The following is a 21,580-nucleotide window of genomic DNA, read 5'->3' as shown; positions in this document are numbered from 1 at the left end:
AGAGAGGGAGCATGAGTTAGGAGATGATCCTATACTAATGGCAATTCATGGCTTTAGAGTTTGTCCTTTACTGCATTGCAACACTGTAAACATATCAGGCAAAATACCTGGTTAATGTCTGGAAGCAATTCAGATACAAACATCTGCTGTCGAGAGGTAGCAAAAGCAGGGCTCCTGGGTAGTTCAGTGGTTGAGCATCTGCCTTTGGTTCAGGTTGTGATCCCGGGGTCCTGGGATTCCCACATCAGGTTCCCTGCAGGGAACCTGCTTCTCCCTCTGCCTATGTCTCTACCTCTCTGTGTGTGTGTCTCATGAGCAAATAAATAAAATCTTTAAAAAAAAAAGGTAACAAAAACACTCCAAATAAGAGTGAACACATCTGCACATGTGATTTTGTGTTTGCTTGGCATCTGGCACCTTGGTGTAAGAAGAGAAGGATTCCTTGTCAACCAGCACATGGCAGGGCACAGCTGTTGTCCTCGAGTGGGGGTCACTGAGGGCCTGTGAGCCTGGGAATGGCAACAGACAAGAGAGGTGTTATCTCTCCTCTTTTAATGGATTTCTATGCCCTTGATCCACAGAGGGGGCGGAAACGCTGTCTTCCTCCCCCACCCCCCACCCGGGTCTGCGCATGGGCTTGTCCATGTCAGTTTGGCATCTCCACCACCCACTCATCCCCTCAGGAAACACATACTAGACACCACTCAGGTGTTGAGAGATTATGCTTGAAAAACACAGACCTACAACATAATTGCTTACAGGAACATGCCCCTCCACACACACACACACCTACCCACAAACACACCCACACACATATTCTGATCTTCTAATTTACAGACGGCACTTTAAAACATCTGCAGAAATTTCTTAGGTGCTTTGTCATTTGATACCCATAACAACCCTGCATGGGGCATCACCTCTTTCTTTCTTGTATATAAAGATGCCAGAGCAGTAAATGGCTGGCCAAGACTGCATTCTTACGTATAGTAAATTCTTTAATCCTCGTGACAGTCCAATTCTACAGAGAAGGAAACTGGGGCACAAAACAATAGATGGCTGCCCAGAGAGGTCATGTTACATTCAGAAGGCATTCTGTGCTCTAAAGGATCCTACTTTGAGTTCCTTTTTTTTTTTTTTTTTCCTACTAAAGACCAAAGTATTCTGCCAAATTATTTATGTCTTTTTACTAACTGAAGGACTTGTTAGCAAACACCACCTAGATGCCTACTCTGGATGCAGCCCTGACAGTGTGGAGCTATTGTGAGGAGCAGGTCCAGTGAGAAAAGGGTGATCCCTCTATTCTACTCCTCCCACGTGGTCGGAGAGACAAGATAGTGCTGTGACTACCCAGGCTTTCTCAGAGTGATGAGCATCCCCGTTTTTGCCTCTGTCATTTTTGGGAAGTGAAATCTACATATCTGCTTTCTGTAAGGAACTTTCCTTACATCTGTGTATCAGTGTCATGTAGGCTTCCAGAATACCTCTAATTCCAGTGTTTCAGCCTCCGTGCATTAGTCTGGTTCATATCCTGAATTCTGCTGGAGACTTCAACCTGTGCCCTTTGGCCTAAACCTTCAGGGTCCTAACCTGTCCAATCTCTCTCTCCTTCCTCAGGAATCACTTCAATTCCCTGACTACTTGGTTGGCTTTCTTTGAGATTCCTTCCAGATATCTGGCCTTTTCACCCTGGAGTTCCTGCATCCAGAGTGGCTCTTCTGTAAAGGTCAGTGTTGAATCCCATTTCCGCTGGGTGAGTTCACCTTTGTCACATGCTTGATAGATACCACTGGCCTTTGTGCTCAGAGAGGATCTGCCCTTGAAAACTAGTTCCACTCTCTGTCTAAGCCTGTTTGACCAAAAGTGTAATTACCTTTAGTGGTTTATTTCCATATTTTCTTTCTCTTAAATTGTCGACATGTGCCCCCCACCCCAGTGGCCATATATTTATTCATTTGTTTAGGAGACTATGCACCAGGCACCCCACAAGGATCTAGAAATACAACAGTGAACAAGACAGCCATGGTCATTGTCCTCTCAGGGAGACTGAATAGCAAACAATTAAAACACATTATGAACAGCATGGTGGCAGAAGTACAGTAAGTATGAGAACCATAGAAGAGGAACACCAGCTAACACTGGAGAATCAGGGAAGACTTCTAAGAGAAAGTAAAAAGTAGGAAGTAAAGGATAAAGAAGTGAGCCAGTTGGAGGTGTTTGAGGGAGTGGTCATGGGAAGGGATGAGGTGGGGGCAGAAGGGGTGTCCCAGGCAGACACCCTTCACTTCCTCCCACCCTGGGCACACATGAACGCATACCACATGCACAGGCCTGGTACAGCTATAAAATTAAAGGACTTTCCTAAGGTCAGAAACAAGACATTCAAGAGAAGCGTTGAAAAATGAGGCCACAAAGGTAAGCAGAGGCCAGATCATACAAAATTTTATGAGCCATGTTAAGGCAACTGGACATTATTCGGAGGACATTGGGAGGCCATAAGAAGGTTTTAGGTATGTTGGCCATCATGTGATCAGATTTGCATTTTGGAAACGTCCCTAGCTGCAGTGTGGAGGGGCCCAGGGATAAGGGAGGTAATGAGGCATCATCTGCATTAACCAAAGAAGAGTGTGCCATGCATGTACCTTTCGGGCCAGGACACTTGTTCCTCTACTGCTCAGGGAGGTGACCTTCCTCAGTTTTCAGCTGAGAACCTCTCTGGGAACTGTCCTCAGCTGCCTCAGCAAAAGTCACACTGTTCCCCAGGGCAGCCACATTCAATGACAGGTCAATGGGTCAGTCTCAGGGTTTGGGCCTGGTTGTCTCAAGGCAGGTTGAATGACTATGAAAGGCTATCCAGCGCTAGAGCTGCAATGGAGTAGCCTGAGGCCACGTCACAGCTCAGCGCCTTCAGCCTGCAGTCCCCCACATGTGTGGGGTTCTAGGCTCCCCAGTAAATTTCCTGACCACAAATCTCAGACTCTCAGAACCTGTTCCCTGGGACACTGTGCCTAAGACACTGAGATCAGGTCCAAGGAAGAAGACTCTGAAGTGGGATGTTGGCCCTTAGTCACCCACCAGTGGGATGGCCTAAGGCTGTACCAGTGAAAGATGGAGCTCTGCTGGTTCTGAGGTGCCGAGGGTAAAACTGGGAGACATTCATGAAGGTGAATGGGGCTTGGTTGGGGATATGAGTCCTGGCAGGGGAAATATCTCCAGCTCTTGAGACGTGATGGGCTTAGAATAATATTATAGTGAAATGAATGATCCCAATGAAATGAAATGCTTTTTAATGGGTGTGATTGATGCCTTAGAAAAAGACCATAAAAAGCAGAGTATGAAATTTGGAGGGCCTCTTCAACAGCATATAAAGAGACTCTTATCTGCTGCATCCACAAGGTGGGAAAAGTCAGGCCCAGGACTTTGTCGTGGGAGTGGCCCCAATCCTCCAAAATGGATTGAGTTCTTAACCTCCGCAGATCTGCTGTATCAATTCAGGAGCTGAGGTGGGAAGGAGGCACCCTGAGGACTGAGATGGTGTCATTCTGGTGGATGCACTTGACAACCTTGAAGCCCCAGATCCCTCGAAACCCCATGACCCTGCTCCGGTGAGCCACCCCTCCAGCTAGAGGTTAGCTGGAAGACCATGCAGACAGAAGCAGTTGCCTTTCAAAGCCCTGTATACTCCTCTCAGGATGTACACCTGCCTCTCCTCCCAGCACCAAACCAAAATCAGGGGTCAAGTCTTAACAACACAGCTGGGGAAGTGTAAGACACCTGCCAAAGGATGGAAGTGACTGTCCCCAGGAGAAGAGTTCATAGGGCCTGGATCCTGGAGGTATGGACCACCCAGGGATAGGGGCACAAGATTGCACAAGGGAGAGTTTGTTGATGTGGAAGCACTTCTATATCCATATACCACATGTGACCCCTGGGAGAAAGTGCCAAAGTGCTGCAAAGATAGATCTTGGAAGCTTGGAGACAGCAGTGGTACACATCAGATGAAGCAGAAATTTCCGTGCCACTGTGGCAGATGAGGAAGCAAGAGTCAAAGGCTTGGAGGTGCACATTCCCCAGTACGCTAACTGCGTACAGAAACCCAGCTTCAAAAAACAACTTAAAATGGCCAGGAAGGTATGTTCATTTTAATAGCTCAAGATGAATTTGCCTCCACTTCCAATTCTTTTTTTTTGGGGGGGGGGATTTTCAATTTACAAGAAACTCCATCTTAGTTCACTTGAGGAAAAATGACTTTTGTGGCTCATGATCATTCTGAACATGGAGTATTTACTAAAAGAAATTTTCTTTCTTAAGAGGACTTAGTAAGCAGATTGTTCAATTTTTCTTTTTCAGAAAAAGCTCTCTGCTATATCTTTCTTGAGAACAAATTTGCTTAATTCTTATCTTCCTGGCTGGTGAAAAGGTTTACCCTGGATAGCATTGCTGCTTGGTTTTCATTTTTCTGTTTTCCTAGCTGGGCCACGTAATTCCTCTCCTTGTAATTTTCCTTAGTAGCTGTGTGAATCACACACTAAGCATCTTTTGAGTCATTTCCTATTAGTTAGGCTTCCAGGTAACATTTTAATTTTATCAATGGTATTGTATCTTCTATTTTATTTATTTCTCAGTTTTAATTCCAGTATAGTGAACATACAGTGTTAAATTGGTTTCAGGTATATAATACAGCAATTCAGCAATTCTGTACATTCCTCAGTGCTCATTGATTCCCATCACTTATTTCCCCCATCCTCCCACCTCCTGTCTGGTCACCATCACTGTGTTCTCTATAGGTAAGAGTCTCTTTCTTGGTTTGACTCTCTTTTTTTCCTTTGCTCATTTGTTTTGTTTCTTAAATTCCACATATGAGTGAAATCATATGGTATCTGTCTTTCTCTGACTGATTTCACTTAACATTATACCCTCTAGATCCATCCATGTCATTGCAAAAGGCAAGATTCATTCTTTTTATGGCTGAATAATAATCCATTGTATATAATTACCATATCTTCTTTATTCATTCATCTACCAATGGTGTTTTAGACCATATCAAATAATAACACCAATACAAGAACCCCACAATGTTAACAGACACTTAATGAGCAATCATTGTGTATCAGGCACTGTTTTCAGGACTTTCCATGGTCAGCAGCCTTGAATGTAGAACCCTGATCCTCCAGGCAAGGAAGGAACCTCTCATGACAGAAGGTAGACAGATTGGGAAGCTTCAACTCCAGGTTAAAGATGTAGAAACTGAGCCAGAGGCCATCCAGTCTATCTGGGAACCATGCCCACAATGGGTGGCTCAACCTTTCCCAGGCAGTCCTGGTCAGGTGGGGCTTGGTGTCCACACACCTGAAGGTTGGGGACTTGGAAGTCTAGCAATATCCATTGCCAGCCCCCAATAAATAATGAGGCAGGTTTTGTGAGGTCACCAGCCATATGTGGAAATTTAGGTAGCCCAGATTCTAGCCCTATCCAGGAACAAGTAACTTTACCCCCTGGGACTCAGTCTCCCCGTCCATAAGAAGAGCGCATAGACCAGATCAGGAATTGCATAGTAGTGGGCTATGGGACCCTAGAAGCCCGCAGGTGTGTTTTATTGAGGCTATAAGGCCTTGTTTTGTATTGATCTGGTTTTTCAGGGTGTTGTAATTTTGCATTTGTTTAAGAGAGTCAGCTCAGACACTGGGCCCACACCTCCTTATTGCCATAAGCCTGATTTATCCATGTATGTGCTCCCTGGCACATATCTCAGCAGGCTTTGAATTTGTGGATTTAGCATTAAGTTGTCTCTGAGACCCATGTCACTTGTGTTTACTTCCCCCTGGACTCCCCTGAGGAGATGCAAGACCCTAGGAGGGCAGAGGGGAGGAGGGAACTAGAGCGGTTTGCTGGTTCTGCATGTTCTTAGTGTCCTGGGATCATAGACACTTGGCTGGCCTTGCCCAGGACTGCCCACTGCACAGTGCCAGGGAGAGGGAGGCAGCGATGTGTTCTGATTGGGAAAATGGAGATGGGTGCGAGGTTCTGCTCTCATTATGACTGTGAGCAATGGTCGGCATGCCCACAATGAGAAGGAGACTTTCCCATATTCAGTGGAAATCATCATTGTTCACTTACTCATTTGTTCATTTATTCATCAGCAACCAGCAGAAGCTAGTGCCTATGCTTTTTGGCCGAGTCTACAGTTACAGTTACCACACTGGGCAAGTGGGAGCTACCTGTGGTCTTCAACCCCATTCTCCCGGGAGCAGATCAGCCTTGACTGTGCTGGTGTCAACCTTGACAGATCCAGTTCACTGCTCTTTTTTGCTGTCTGTGGTTGTCATAGTTATGAGGCTTCAGTGCCCCCCGATTCCCCCTGTTTGTGATGAAGGGGCTCAAACTTACTTCTGGGGCCAAGGAACATGTTGCCAATTGCATACATAGAATTCACCCTGGGATTGCAATACCAATGCCAGTTTGGCCCTGAAAGGTCCTGGAGAGTACCAAGGGCCCAAAGTCTTGAACGTGTATGAATGACCTTGACTTTCTTCCTTGTGGTCCCTCTTCACTTACTTATTCCATGCCCAGCTCTATGACTGACATAATCAGGGCTGGTATTATCCCTCAAACAATATGACATTTCAAAACACCCAGGCATCAGGTGGACCGAGATAATGTCAGGGAAGCTCAATAGGGTTCCTCTCAAGCCCTAATGAGAAACACAAAGGAGCAAATTATGGAGACTTTCTATAGAGCCTTCTGGTGAGTGCAGGAAGGGGGTGGGGAAAGAATACTATCAGTAATAAGAGCCTTTTTGAGAGGAACCAGTGTTATCCATCCGCTCTTGAATCCAGATTGAGTTTTGTAGGTGAGAGAACTCTCTTCTCTCTTGGTAGATTTCTCTGTGTGAGCTTAGGGAAAACATTTCAAGACGAAGAGAGAATTAGATCAGCAAATGACAATGTATGTGTACCCCTGGCAGAGAAGCCCATAAATGAATTTCGTGCCTTTGTTTTGGCTCTCAGCTAGAATACCCTGTTTAATGTTTTTAACAGCATTATTTAAGCTGTACCATTTTACAAGCTATTCTTAAGGTCAGAACTTTTTATAATTGTTTGTGTCCACAGAACTCCTCTAAGGTACAGTAGGATTAAAATTGTTTATAGGGGGTGCTGAGTCCTTAAAGATATAATGCACAAGCTGATTTTTTAAAAGACACTATGTATTTTCATATTATTGTGACATAAAATACTAGGAAGCTAAGGCTACTTGAGAAATTATTTTATTCTTTTCTTGCAGACCTTGTAGCATCAAGCATTATGCCTTATACATACATAGTAGGCACTCAGTGGATGTTAAGTTGTATTAAGTTTATCAAATATTTATTAACTCTTCTACATTTAATTATATAGTTTTGCTAGAGTAGGAATAGTACTCTAATAGCTTTATTCCAATTCCAGTTTTGCAAGGTAGACTTAATTTGCTTAATTTACCCCAAATAGCTCGAAAAATTATGAAATATTTTGTCATTAATGTAATCATCGTGAAATAGACCTAGGCTGAATGTTTCTCCTCTGCAGTGCAGCTCATATGTAGTTTAAAGTTAAATTGGCAGACTCCTTAAGCAGATTTTTACAATAACATTCTTTTTTTTTTTTTTTTTTTTTTTTTTTTTTTTTTTTTTTTTTTTTTTTTTTACAATAACATTCTCCTTGGTTATCAGACGGCAGTAGTTCAGATCCTTTGGAGTCCCAGCCATCTTAGAGCTCAAGATAAGTTTGTGAGCATTGCGAAGCAAAAGAAAAAAAAGAAAGAGATTCACCATCTAGCCAGCTGCGTAAAGAAGAAATCCATTCCCACCTGTCTGCATTTGATTGAACCTCCATGAACCGCCAATGCCACGCACCCTGGAGGAACCAGATTAAAGACCTACAGGAGACATCATATAGATCTTCTTAGACAGGTGCTTTTCACACCTCTGCAGTTTATCTAAGGCTCACTTCACAAAGACTTGGAGGGAGCCCTGCCCTTCCTGAAGCACATGAAGTAAAATAAACCCAGAGCTAAAGGTAAGATGCTCAAGACTCAAACTCAGAATTGTGTGAATGACAGACAGAAGGGAGATAGGCAGCCTCCTTTTACTAAAACCCTCTATCTCTGACGTTTCCCATATTCAGTGGAAATCATCATTGTTCACTTATTTGTTCATTTATTCACTCAGCCCATTTGAATGGAGTGCCTACTGTGTGCAGGGTGCCATGCTGGGAGCATACACAATCTCTGGCAGGACTGTGGAAATGACTCTCTACCCTATAAGTTATGTCTGGCCCTATAGGTGTGATAACTGTGTGGATCCATCTCATTGCTTACACCCAATTATTTGGAAGGATAAGAGTCCTTAAATCTAGTCTGCCCAGTCATCTCAAATACTTTAGGTGAGGGTAGATGTGTAATCCAATAGATAAAATCTCACTTAGACCAAATATGTTTGTGATTCAAACTTCTAATAAAAATCTTAAAATTCCAGAAGTGAACTGTTACAGATCAGATTGTGTCCCCCAGAATTCATTTGTTGAAGCTCTAACCCCCAATATGACTATTTGGAGATTAGGCCTTTGGAAAGGCAATTAAAGTTAAATGAGGTTGTAAGGGTAGGACCCTAATCTGATAGAACTAGTGTTTTTATAAGAAGAGGAAGAGACACGGTAGATCTCTCTTTCCACATGTGCACAGGAGAGAGGCCATGTGGGGACACAGCAGGATAGTGACTGTCTACAAGCCAGGAGGGAAAGGTCTCAACAGAAACCAACCCTAATGGCACCTTATCTTAGATTCAGCTTCCGGAACTTCGAGAAAACAAATTTCTGTCATTTAAGCCTAGTTTGTAGTATTTTATTATGGCAGCTAGAGCAGACTGATACAGAAAGAGTGCAAAAATCCCCAAACTGTTTTCACAAGATTATGGCACATTGCCAAACACACAGAGCAGACAATAGGCATTTGCCAACTGAGTGGTAAAGAGATGACTCAGGGGACTCCTGGGCCATGAGGTCATGTGGCAGACTAGGAAATGGGCCCAGTTCCCAAGTAATGACCTCTCCTCTGTCTAGAACCTGCAGTTGCTCATCTAATTTAGGCCCTCTCTACTTTATGGGAAGGTTCCATAAAGGTTAGATGATGACCCTAAAACAGCTTAAACTTGAAAATAAAAATGAGAACACTTGATCTTTTCCTCTGCATGCTCTTCCCCAACATACTTCATTCTTCAGCTGAAGAGTAGAGGCAGAATGACAAGTCAGGGTCACCTGTACTTCTTGACCTGCTGTTCATGGCAACCCCCTCATAAAGAAGAAGATACATGGCTTGTTCTTTGGTGCCATGAGAGTTACAAATCACAATTCCTTTGGATATTGGGAGAAGGCCTGCACTGAGCAAAATTACAAAGGATTTGCTTATTTTCAGCGTCTCTTCTTCCTACCCCACATGTGCCAACTGCTTCCAGGTTGCCTGGATATCTCGCAGCACACTTGATCTGATGAAATAATCCTCAATAAAGTCTTAGACATTAACATTAAGTGACTAATACTGGCCACACCATAGGCTGGGTTTAACAGAGTTTATACACAGTTTACTTTCTGGGTTTCCTACCTGAAATGTGAGTAACTTCTAGCAGGTTAATAATGGCATTTAAGCTAGAGACATGGTCCCAATGGCCAGACTTTCTGAATAAGAAGCATACACAAAAAATGAGCAAAAGTTAAGGTGCTTTTTCCACCCAAGTGTTATTTCTATTAAAACAGAAGGTTTGGGGGCACCTAGGTGGCTTAGTTGGTTAAGCATCTGCCTTTGGCTCAGGTCATGATCCCGGGGTCCTGGGATCAAGCTCCAGGTCAGGCACTCTGCTTCAGCAGGGAGTCTGCTTCTCCCTCTGCCCTTTCCCCAGCTCATGCAAGCTCGCTCTCTCTCTCTCCCTCAAATAAATAAATAAATAAATAAATAATCTTTTAAAAACCCAGAAAGTTTTATTAAAATAGTCTATTAGCTAATAGGAATATTACTAATATTCACATGGTTTGTCTTTGGAAGGATGATCTATAACTCAGAGCATAATTTAAAAAAATACAAGTATTTTGCTCAGTGACTATTTACTATCTCCACCGTTTGGTTATATTGCAAATTTGAGGAGAATAGCACAAGCTAACTCAGCCATTTGGAGGATTGTAGGAGGAAACCTGAAATTTTCCATACTTCCTGAACGCCCTGAAGCCTGTTTTACTATAAATCTGTCTTATCCCACACTAACACTTTCATTTGTACTTTACATTCTACCTGTTATTCCAGGAGGCATCTTCCCTACTCTCAGCTAACTGAACTTCTGCTTTTTATAAAAATTTAAAATGTACTTTTAATTATTTTTAAATGCTAAAGGTCATTTTAAGCTAAAATGTCATATTTTAAAATATATTTAAACAGTGGCACCTGGCAGACTCAATTGGTACAGCATGTGACTCTTGATCTTAGGATTGTGAGTTTGAGCCCCACGTTAAGTGTAGAGATTAGTTTTTTTTAATCTTTAAAAATAATAAATAAAATAGGGGTGCCTGGGTGGCTCAGTCAGTTAAGCATTCAACTCTTGATTTCAGCTCGGGTCATGATCTTAGAGTCATGAGATCAAACCCCACATTGCACCAGCAGAGCCTGCTTAAGATTCTCTCTCTCTCTCTTTCTCTCTCTGTCCCTCCCCTCTTGCTCTCTCTTTCTCAAATAATTTTTAAAAATAAATTAAATTTAAATTTAAAAATTAAGGGCAGCCCAGGTGGCTCAGCGGTTTAGCACTGCCTTCAGCCCAGGGTGTGATCCTGGAGACCTGGGATCGAGTCCCAAGTCAGGGGAGCCTGCTTCTCCCTTTACCTGTGTCTCTGCCTCTCCCTCTCTGTGTGTCTCTCATGAATAAATAAATAAAATTTAAAAAAAAAGATTGCTTAAAAATTTTTTTAAATTAAATAAATAAAATAAAAATATATTTTAACAGATTTCCAATTAAAGTTGGCAGGGTAAAGGCCATTTTTACTCTACCCCCTTTACTTAAAACCCACCAAAATCAAGAACAGGGGCAGCCCCAGTGGCGCAGTGGTTTAGCACCGCCTGCAGCCTGGAGCATGATCCTGGAGACCTGGAATCGAGTCCCGCGTCGGGCTCCCTGCATGGAGCCCGCTTCTCCCTCTGCCTGTGTCTCTGTCTCTCTCTGTCTCTGTCTCTCTTTCTCTCTGTGTGTGTGTCTCTATGAATAAATAAAATTAAAAAAAAAACAAGAACAATAAAACATGAGGTAGAAGGGACATAATCTTTAATGAAGCAAAGAAGCAGCTACCACCCACCCCACAGACTTAGGAAGCATCCCCATGAAACACTGTGATATTAGGTTTAGATGCAGGACCCACCTTTGTAAGCAAGTTACAGATGTCCTCAAGGATACAGGTCACATGCTTGTTTAAAAAAAAATAGGTAGAAAGATGTCTTTAAAGATTTTTTAAAGATAAGGATAAAATTAGATTCCTCATACTTATTATCATATATAAGAATAAACTCCAACTGGGTTGGCTACCTAAAATGCTATCTGAACCTCAAGAAACAAGTGTTGGCAAGAAAGTAGAGAAAAAGGAACCTTTGCACACTGTTGGTGGGAATGCAAATGGTGCAGCAACTGTGGAAAACAATATGGAGGTTCCTCTAAAAATTAAAAATAGAACTACCATATGATAGTATGAATTACTACCAGTAATTCTGAAAAAATTCAGAAACACTAATTTGAAAAGATGTATGCACACTTTTGTTTATTGCCGCATTATTTACAATAGCCAAATTATGGAAACAGCCCAAGTATCCATCAATAGATGGATAAATAAAGAAGATGCAGTGCATATATATACAATGGAATATTACTCAGCCATAAAAAGAATGAAATCTTGCCATTTACAATGACATGGATAGAGCTAGAGAGTATAATGCCAAGTGAAATAAGTCAGTCAGACAAAGACAAATACCATGTGATTTCACTTACATGTGAAATTTAAGAAACAAAACAAATGAACAAATCAAAAAAGAGACAAGCCAAGAAACAGACTCTTAACTATAGAGAGCAAAGTGATGGCTACCAGAGGAAGGTGGATGGGGAGTGATAGATGAAATAAGTGAAGCGGATTAAGAGTACACTTACCATAATGAGCACTGAGTAATGTATAAAACTGCTGAATCACTGTATTGCACACCCAAAACTAATGTAACACTATATGCTAACTACACTAAAATTAAATTTTTACTTTTTTTAAATTAAAAAGCTATATAAATCTAAATTTATCTAAATAAAACCCTACAAAGTACTAAAATAAAACATGGATAGTATCCAGTAAATTAGTGTTATAATAAATATATGGATTAAGCTAAAAAAATTTTTAAATAAAAAAAAAACACATGAATGGATTCCTCTTGAACCTGGATGCAGACAAAGGCTTTTAACTATGACTCAAAACCTAGATGCAATAGAAGAAAAATTAATAAATTTCATGAAAGAAGGCTTCCCTGCATATATAAAGTTAAAAGGCAACTAACAACCTTGGAAAATTATTTCAATATATTTCACAGATAATGAGTTAATATATCTAATAAAAAATAACTATTTATAATCAAAGGAAAGAACTTTAAAAACTATAAAAGATAAATGGACAAAAACATGAACCAACAATTCACAGAAAAAGACAAACATGGTCCTCATGGGTATAAAGATATGTTCAACCTCATTCATGATAAGAGAAATGCAAATTAAAACTACATTGAGATACCACTTTTCATCATTGGATTGACAGAAATTAAGAAGCCTAACAACACTCTGTGTTGGTATGACTGCAGGGAAATAGGCTCTTTTACAGATTCCTAATGGGAGTACAAATCCTCACAATCCTCATTAAGGGAATTTGTCTAGCTAACAACACTACATATGCTTTTACCTCTAGACCCAACAATTCCAATTCTGATAATTTTCCCTGAAAATACACTCCAACAATAGAAAATACTGGAAACAGGGGCACCTTGGTGGCTCAGTAGTTGAGCATCTGCCTTTGGCTCAGGTTGTGATCCCGGGGCCCTGGAATTGAGTCTTGCATCAGGCGTCCCACAGGGAGCCTGCTTCTCGCTCTGCCTATGTCTCTACCTCTCTCTGTGTCTGTCATGAATAAATAAAATCTTAAAAAAAAAAAAAAAAGAAAATACTGAAAACAACCTAATTGTACACATGGCAGAGTGATAGAATAAAGTATGGTGCATCCACACAGTGGAGTACTATGCAGCTATAAAAATGAAGATCTCTATGAACTGATTGAGAGTAATTTCTAGGATGTATTGTTAAGCTTAAAAAAAAGTAAAGCATAAAAAATTGTCCACAGTATGCCATCTTTTGTGTAAAGAAGAGAGTAAATTAGAAAATATGTATCTATCTGCTCATTTGACCAAAGAGAAATACAGGAAAGATAAACTAGAGACTAGTGAGCCTGGTTACCTACAGGGTACTATTGGGAATGGAGAGACAAGGGTAGAGGGAATGAGAAGAAGAATGACACTTTATTGAATAGAAATTTTGTTGAGTCGTGTCTTTGGAATCACCTTAATACTTCACACAGAAAGAAAGAGTTTAAGAAGGAAGGGAGGAAAGGAGGAAGGAAGTGAAGAAGGAAGGAAGGAAATCAGCAGAGATGGGGGAGGAATTCTAAAATTTAATACAAACAAAAACAAGCAGAACCATAATTCAAGTGAGTAACATGACCACACTGAAATGGAGGGAAAAGAACTAACCCAATTAACTTTTGAACACAGTATTTGGACTAAATATCCTTGGACTAAAAAACAAAAAACTCTAAATAAATATTGAACTCCAATTAGTAGGCTTCATTTTCTCAGAGGCATGAGCTAGAAATTCTGAAATTACTTTCTGAATATTCTAAGATTGAACTAATAAGTACATCTATTGTGGATAATGGATATCAGGTTTGTCAATGTCAGAAAAAGGAGTTACAAAAAATATGGAAAGAGATAAGGATGGAATGAACTCTATGGTATTATGTTGAAATTGGAGGTATGAATGTAAACTTGTGAGTTTTAGTCTAGTTGGATATAGACATGGATATAGATTGTGAGGGTATGTATATGTATGCATGCATGTATGTATGTACATATGATGATTCAAATATCTAAAATCACAGTTCTGTTTGCTGAGAGAAGTACTAACACCCCACCGGCAATGAACACACCTAGGGCCCAAATCTTGGTTTCTAAATACTATTCTCCACCAATGAACCAGGGCTCTTTGGAAAAATAGTTGGCCCCAGGCTAGAAAGGAAAAATGCAAGATAAGCCTAGACTGTCATGTGCGAAGAGGGAAAGAAAGCAATAGTAAAAAAATGCTCAAGGAATTATCAACATATGTCAAAAGGACACAGTAGCCAGCTTGAAACCATACCTGGTGGCAAAGTAGAGGACAAGTTAAGCATTAAAATAAATGATAATGGCAAAGGATTATAACCTATTGAATCCATGAATCCACATTGATATAAATAAATAATAGGGGGAGGAAAAGTTCTCTTGTTTTATATATTTGATTTTGTTATGTTTATGTGTTGATTTTTCAGTAGCTTTATGGAGACATAATACACCTACTAGACAATTCACTTATTTAAAGTATACGGTTTAGTGGCTATAGTATATTCATAGAGTCATGCAGCCATCACCACCTCTAATTTGAGAACATATTATCACCCTAAAAAGAAACCCTCTCCCCATTAGCAGTCAGCCTTCACTCCTCCTCACCCTTCACTTCTCACCACACTGCTTAGCCCCAGGCAACCACTACTCTACTCTCTCTTTTTGTAGATTTTTCTGCTCTGAATATGTCATGTGAATGGATTCATATAATATGCAGTCATTTGTCACTGACTTCTCTCACTTTATGTTTTCAACGTTGATCCATGTTGTAGCATGCGTCATTACATTACCCTTTTTTATTGCCAAATAATATTCCATTGTATGGATGTACAATATTTTGTTTATCCATTCATCACTTGATGGGCATATGAACTGTTTCCACTATTTAGCTATTATGAATAAATATGCCATGAACTATGTGTCCAAATTTTTATGTGTACTAACTCACGGCAATTCATGTAAAAATATTTTTGTGGATATGTGTTTTCATTTCTCTTGGGTAGATTCCTCCAGCAGTGATTTTGCTGGCATATGGTAACTGTGTTTAACATTTTGAGGAACGACCAAACTGTTTTCCACAGCAGCTTCACTACTTTTACATTTCGCATTTTACATTCCCACTAGCAATGTAGGAGTGTTCCAGCTTCTCCTTATCCTGTTATAATCTGTCTTTCTGGTGACAGCTGTCCTGCTGAGTGTGAAATGGTATCTCATTGTAATTTTCAATTATATTTTACTAATGACTAATGATGCTGAGCATCTTTTCATATACTTATTGTCCATTTGTATGTCTTCTTTGGAAAAATTCCTATCCAGATCCTTTTTCATTTTTTATTGGGTTATTGATCTTTTTTATTATTGAGTTGTAGAGGTTCTTCATGTATTCTGTATATAAGCCACTTACCAGGTATATGATTTGAAAATATTTTCTCCCATTCTGTGGATGAGTGGTCTTTTCACTTTCTTGAGGGCATCATTTGCAGCACAAATGTTTTTAATTTTGATGAAGTCTAGTTATCCATATTTTCTTTCATCATTTGTATTTTTGGTGTCATACCTAAGAAACCATTGCCTAACCCAAGGTCATGAAGATTTACTCTTATGTTTCCTTCTAATAGTTTTATTTTTAACTCTAACATTTAGGTCTTTGATCCGTTTTTATTTTTTTTTTTTTTTGAGGATGGTATGATATAGGGATCCAACTTCATGCTTTTGCTTATGGATATCCAGTTGTTCCAGCACCATTTTTGAAAAGATTATTCTTGCCCCACTGAATTGTCTTAGCACTCTTGTGGAAAATCAAGTGACCATGAATTTAAAAGTTTATATCTGGACTTTCAATTCTGCACTATTGATCTGTATATTTATCCTTTTGCCAGTACCACATTGTCTTGATTAATGTAGCTTTGAAGTAAGTTTTAAAATTAAAAAAGTGTTAGTTACCCAACTTTGTTCTTCTTTTCCAAGATTTTTTTGACTGCCCTGGGACCCTGAGAAAGTTCAGTTTTGAAGTCAGCTTAATTCTTGTTAATTTCTGCCACACACACACACACACACACACACGCCAGCTGGGAGTCACATAGAGATTGTGTTGAATCTTTTGATCAAATTGGGGAAATATTACCATCTTAACAATACTAAGTTTTCTGATTTATGAACATCTTTTTATTTATTTAGACAACCTTTCATTTCAGAAACCTTTTTTTTAAACTATAGTAGTATGTCAACTTATAATTGCAGAAGAAATGATGATATTAAAAGATCGTCATGTGGCAGTCATCCTAGTAATGATTGATTTGGATAAGAATCATCAATGAATTCTAAAACTAGTGGGTTAAAGTTTGAGAGGTAAAAATAAATAAATAAATAAATAAATAAATAAATAAATAAATAAGTAAGTTTGAGAGGTAATAAGGTATTTACATAATCTCAAAGTGAGGAGTCAAAAGATATTTATTAATTAAGGGGAGAATGAAATAGTACCTTAATGGGAAAAATGATGTAGGCACCACCCTAACCTTACTCTCCAAATCCTCAGGCCAGAATCCTCTGATAGAAAGACTGTTGTTAACTCCATTCTACAGATGAGGCAACTAAGGCCTATAGAGACAGAATAACTTAGCACAAGGTCATGCAGCTAATAATTGGGGAAGTTTTTCTGATTCCAAAGCCTGTGTTCTTAATTGCAATGTTATACTGAACATTTTATTTCTGCCAACTAGTCTATTGTGTCAATAATTGATTTAAGTGGAGAAATGTCAGTATTGTTCTGAATGAAAGTCATTTATGCATCAATAAAAGTAACAAATAATGGCTCTTTATGCAAATGTCCTCCTTGGACTGTTAGCCAGGAAAGAGTATCTCTCTTGAGAACATTTGTCTGCGTTGTTTTATCAGACAATGAGGATTATACAACTCATTTCTCTTTTTTCTTCTCTGCCAGGGGACTTAAGCTAAAATAAATGCTCAAGTGAAGTAACCTATTTGGGTGCTTGGAAAAGTCTATTTCTAATTTGAGGGAGCTGTATTATTCTCATTAGTTGTCCTCTTTATGCTGTGTTTAATTTTGTAAGCAACCTCAAATCCTATTTAGAAGTCAATAGGACATAAATAACAAATTAGTTAATGTGAATATGCTAAACACTGTTGAATTGTACACTTTAATAGGTGGATTGTCTGGTCTGTATAACTCAACAAAGCTGTTTTAAAAATGAGTAAATTCATTAACAAAGTTTACAGATACAAAGAAAGGTCAGGAGAGGGGTCATGAAGCTGTCAAAGAAGATCCTGTACTGGGAGAGGAGTCACACAGCTCTGGAAATCAGGGAGGTTTTAATGATGAGAAATGCAGGGTTAGGTTGTTGCAAACAGGGGCATTCAGCTCCTGGATGAGTCTGAAGACTGACCACTGTGTACCATGGACTTGACATCTTTCCAATTGTCTGGCCTATGGGCTCAGTTCTTGAAAAGGCAGGGTGGTGGGGTGAGCAATGCCTCACATATCAAGCGGAGAGATGTGGAGCTGATTTTCCAAGCCAGGGGTTGTGAACTAGCAGCTGTCATGGCATATCCGGCCACAGATTGTTTTCTCTGGCCCACACACTATTTTGACAAATTTTTAAATTAGTTGCCAACATTACAAATTGGAAAACTCATGCAAAAATCTAGATTTCCAGCTTATCTGGGAAAATCAGAAAACCTGTCCACATAGCCTGTATTCTCACTTCACAAGAGTATCCTGGGGTTGAGAAGCATTTGTTTGCTGCAACCAGGCATGTGTGTGCTTTTGGTCAGTCTCACTTTCCTCAATTGGTCATGCTTCCTGCCTGGTCCCTGTGAGCATTTAAGTTTGTGACAGTCATCCAGGCAAGGAAGAGCTGGTGACATTTTGTGAGAATAGAGGAAAACACTGATGCTTTATGTTTTATGATGCCGATTCATAGGATGGACTGAAGGGGAGAGAGGAGATGATAAGCAGAGAGACAAGTAGGAGTTCAGAATTAAGATAAAAAGAAAACTATTTGAGGGAAGGAATAGGCAAGAATCCAGAAATGACTGAAATCAGGAGATGGAAATTTCCCCATGTGCAGAGCAGTCTCAGAGTTGCTGGGGAGAAGACATTTCAGAGTTCATTTGTTGGGCACTTGGGGGTGTAATACTGTAAGCCAGCCACCCTTCATTGTGCAAAGGCCAGTACTTGCCACTTCTTCCTTATCCCTCGGGTGTATCCGGATCAGGCTCCTACCATTGTAACTGAACTGAGTTCACTCCTTGGTGATAGAGACCATACCAGGGGGAATTATCACATGAAGGAAACTTTATTTGCAACAGAAATGAGAATCGCGGGGAATAAATTCCAAGGCCATGACTTCCTGAGTGGGGGTGAGTGGCTTGTTTTATTTAGGAGTAGGATAAATCTTCAGAAAGGGGAGATTTGTCATCATATGTAATGGAGAGCATAATGTTGTTGCGTGGGCTTACTTAGAAAACATGCCTATGCATGTACCCTATGTTATGTTAATGAAGCTTATGTTCCTCTTTGGATGGAGATTTTAACATTACAATGATGTAGACATAACTGTTGGGCACTCCATGGTCCATCTATGTAGATGTGACTCAACCATCAAGCTCAAATTGGTCTGAGCCACCAGAGGTCTTCCTGTTGTTTTCCTCTAAAAGATAAGGTTAACATTTTTGTGAAGAAGATGAAGGGGTCAGTGGGCTCTTGCTGGTGGCAATTTTAACCTCCTTAACCCTATGGGACATGGTTTCACCTTGTCACCTCCAATGGGCCAACTCTGTCTGGCTGACATAGAGATTCAGCCTCAGTGCATGTCTCTGTCTTAGTGAATTGCTACACATATTAACTGCTAATTGAGTCACACCTTTCTGCTTCTTGTGATTTAGCAAACATCCCCATCCTTGTTTTGGAATACCATATCCTTGGTCAGCTGGTACATCCTTCTTCTCCATTAGTGAAAAATCTCCTTGTCTCACTCCACTGTGGTTTCTCCTCCATTCCCCTTGTTCCTTCCCATTCAGAATGAATAACCCAAAATTCTGTTTCTGTTTTGGATGAAGAAAGGCAGGAAGAATGTCACTCCTACCCTAACAACAAGAAAATTGTAACTTTTATTGAACCTATCAGAAAAATGAGGTTGTAGGGCAACCAAGTAGCCTGAAAACTAAGGAAAGATGGGCCCTTTAAGGAAAAATGAGACTCAGACACTGAATCATTTGTGACAGAGCACAGGAAGAAAAGGCATCAGGTGCCATACAAATGGGTAAGAAGAATTCAGGTAATAAAAAAACTTTAACTTCTAAAAACCAAAGGAGGGTTTATATGAGCATATAAAATCATGGGGGCAAACTCCCACTTGAAAGCTCTGCTCTACAAACCACTACTGTGTGCTCACACAAAAGACTAGACATGGGATAGGAAACTGGAGCATACCTCACAACGTAGAGGGCTGCCGCTGTGGCAGAGGCACAAAACTCAGTATTCAACTGTTGCCCTCCTTGGAATAAAGCCCTAAAGTCCTGAGAGATATTGGGCAGAAAACTCTGTCATCCCCAGAACATAGTTGAAGATCCATCACAGGTGGCATTAGGGTAAAAGAAGAAACTCTGCCCTTGAGGTAGAGTCAGAAGGAAATCATTCTGAGCCCAGAATCCTATACTAATACCCTTAGATGTCTCCTACTGCTGGTAAAGGAACAGGAAACTCTCTCCATTGTAAGACCCACCAAAGTTATAAGGCAGAGTTTGGCTGCCACAGGAAAGTAGGCTGGATCACTGAAAAAGCCTCACCCCCAAGACCCAGGGACACAGGGCCTGCCTGTGTCAAAACTAGATCAGGAAACAGAATATTTTTGTTCACCACCTCCAGACTAGCACAGCAGTCTACTGTACGGGGGAAGGACAAGAACATGGACCCCCTCTTTTAGTTGCAGACACACAGAGAATACTGAAAGCTGACAACGTTCAGAAATGATTAAAAATGATGACGACAACAACAACAACCCTCTGCACCCCAGCCACCACCCTAAACATAAAGCATCTCTAGAAAAACTTGAAGTTGGTGGTACACTGAAAGTAACCCCATCAACACCAAAAACCAAACCCAATTTTATTCCTGACTAAATTGACTCAACCCCCACATCAGGAGCCAAGCAGAAGAAAAGCCTTGTGCATTTGCAGGCATATGTATTTATTTTAGTCTACTATTCTACATACTGTGTCTGGCATTCAACCAAAAATTACAAGACATGCAAAAAAGGAAGTGAAAACAACTCCCCGCCAAGAGACACAGCAATCAAAAGAAACAGACTCAGAGATGACCCAGATCAGTTAGAACTCTGTGACAGAGATTTTAAAATAACTTTAAAGAATATGGTGAATGCTCTGGTCAAAAAGGTGAAGAACATTCATGAACAGTTGAGAAATTTTAGCAGAGGGATGGACACTATAAGAAAGAGTCAAATGTAAGAGATAGGATTTAAAAAATAGTAATAAAGAGAAGTGAAATGCCTTCAAAGGGTTCATCAGAATACATCACACTGCAGAGAAAAGAAAAATGAACTTTTAAGAGAGGTCAATGGAAATTCTCCAAACTAAAACACAAAGAAGAGGTTTAAAAAGAAAAAAAATTTTTTAAAGGATAGAGCATCCAGTAGATATGGGACAATTTAAAAATGGTCTAACGTAAGTGTAATTGAAATCTCAGAAGGTAAAGAGAGAGGCAGTGAGGCAGAGTAAATATTTGAGGAAATAATAGCCAATAATTTTCTAAAAATAAAATGACATCAAGTTACAAATCCAAGAAGATCTGAGGACCACATCAGAATAAATAGCCTATCCCCAAAATATTAACAAACAAAATAGTCAAACTTCTGCGAACCAATGAGAAGGACAATATCTTGAAGGCAGCTAGAGGAAAACAGACACATTATATACAGAGACATAATTATGAGACTTTTCATCAGAAACAATGGAAGCCAGAAGATAATGGAGTAATACCTTGAAAGTATTGAGAGAAAAAAATCTGTTACCTCAGAATTCTCTCTCAAAAAATAAACATGGGATGCCTTGGTGGCTCTGTCAGTTAAGCATCCAAGTCTTGATATCAGCTCAGGTCTTGATCTTGGCGTCATATGAGTTCAAGCTCTGCATTAAAAAAAAATAAAAATAAACATAAGATAAAGACTTTCCTAGACAAACAAAAGCAGAGAGAATTCATTATCTGCAGATGTATAGTATGAGAAATGTTAAAGAAAATCCTTCAAGAAGAATATGGTATCAGACAGTAATTTGGATCTGCACAAAGAAATTAAGATCTCCAAAAATAGTT

The 21,580-nt window shown here is 39.9% G+C and overlaps 1 long non-coding RNA gene across 5 annotated transcripts in view; it reads left to right on the top strand.

Moving 5' to 3' along the window:
* The window catches only part of LOC140638903 (uncharacterized), a 37,148-nt gene extending 19,939 nt beyond the window's left edge, over window positions 1-17,209 (top strand). The window contains exons 2-4 of one of the 5 annotated variants that reach the window (XR_012035854.1): window positions 1,615-1,723; window positions 3,309-4,128; window positions 7,703-17,209. This is a non-coding gene — a long non-coding RNA (uncharacterized lncRNA). The remainder of the gene's footprint in view (window positions 1-1,614; window positions 1,724-3,308; window positions 4,129-7,702) is intronic. The other 4 variants (XR_012035853.1, XR_012035856.1, XR_012035855.1 and 1 more) reach the window with 4 other exon arrangements.
* The last annotated feature ends 4,371 nt before the right edge of the window (window positions 17,210-21,580 follow it).

Source organism: Canis lupus, chromosome 8, assembly GCF_048164855.1.
Source record: "Canis lupus baileyi chromosome 8, mCanLup2.hap1, whole genome shotgun sequence".
In the NCBI taxonomy this organism is placed as follows: Eukaryota; Metazoa; Chordata; class Mammalia; order Carnivora; family Canidae; genus Canis; species Canis lupus.
The sequence above is the reverse complement of the archived record's forward strand: the minus strand, read 5'-3'. Positions and strand labels throughout refer to the sequence as shown.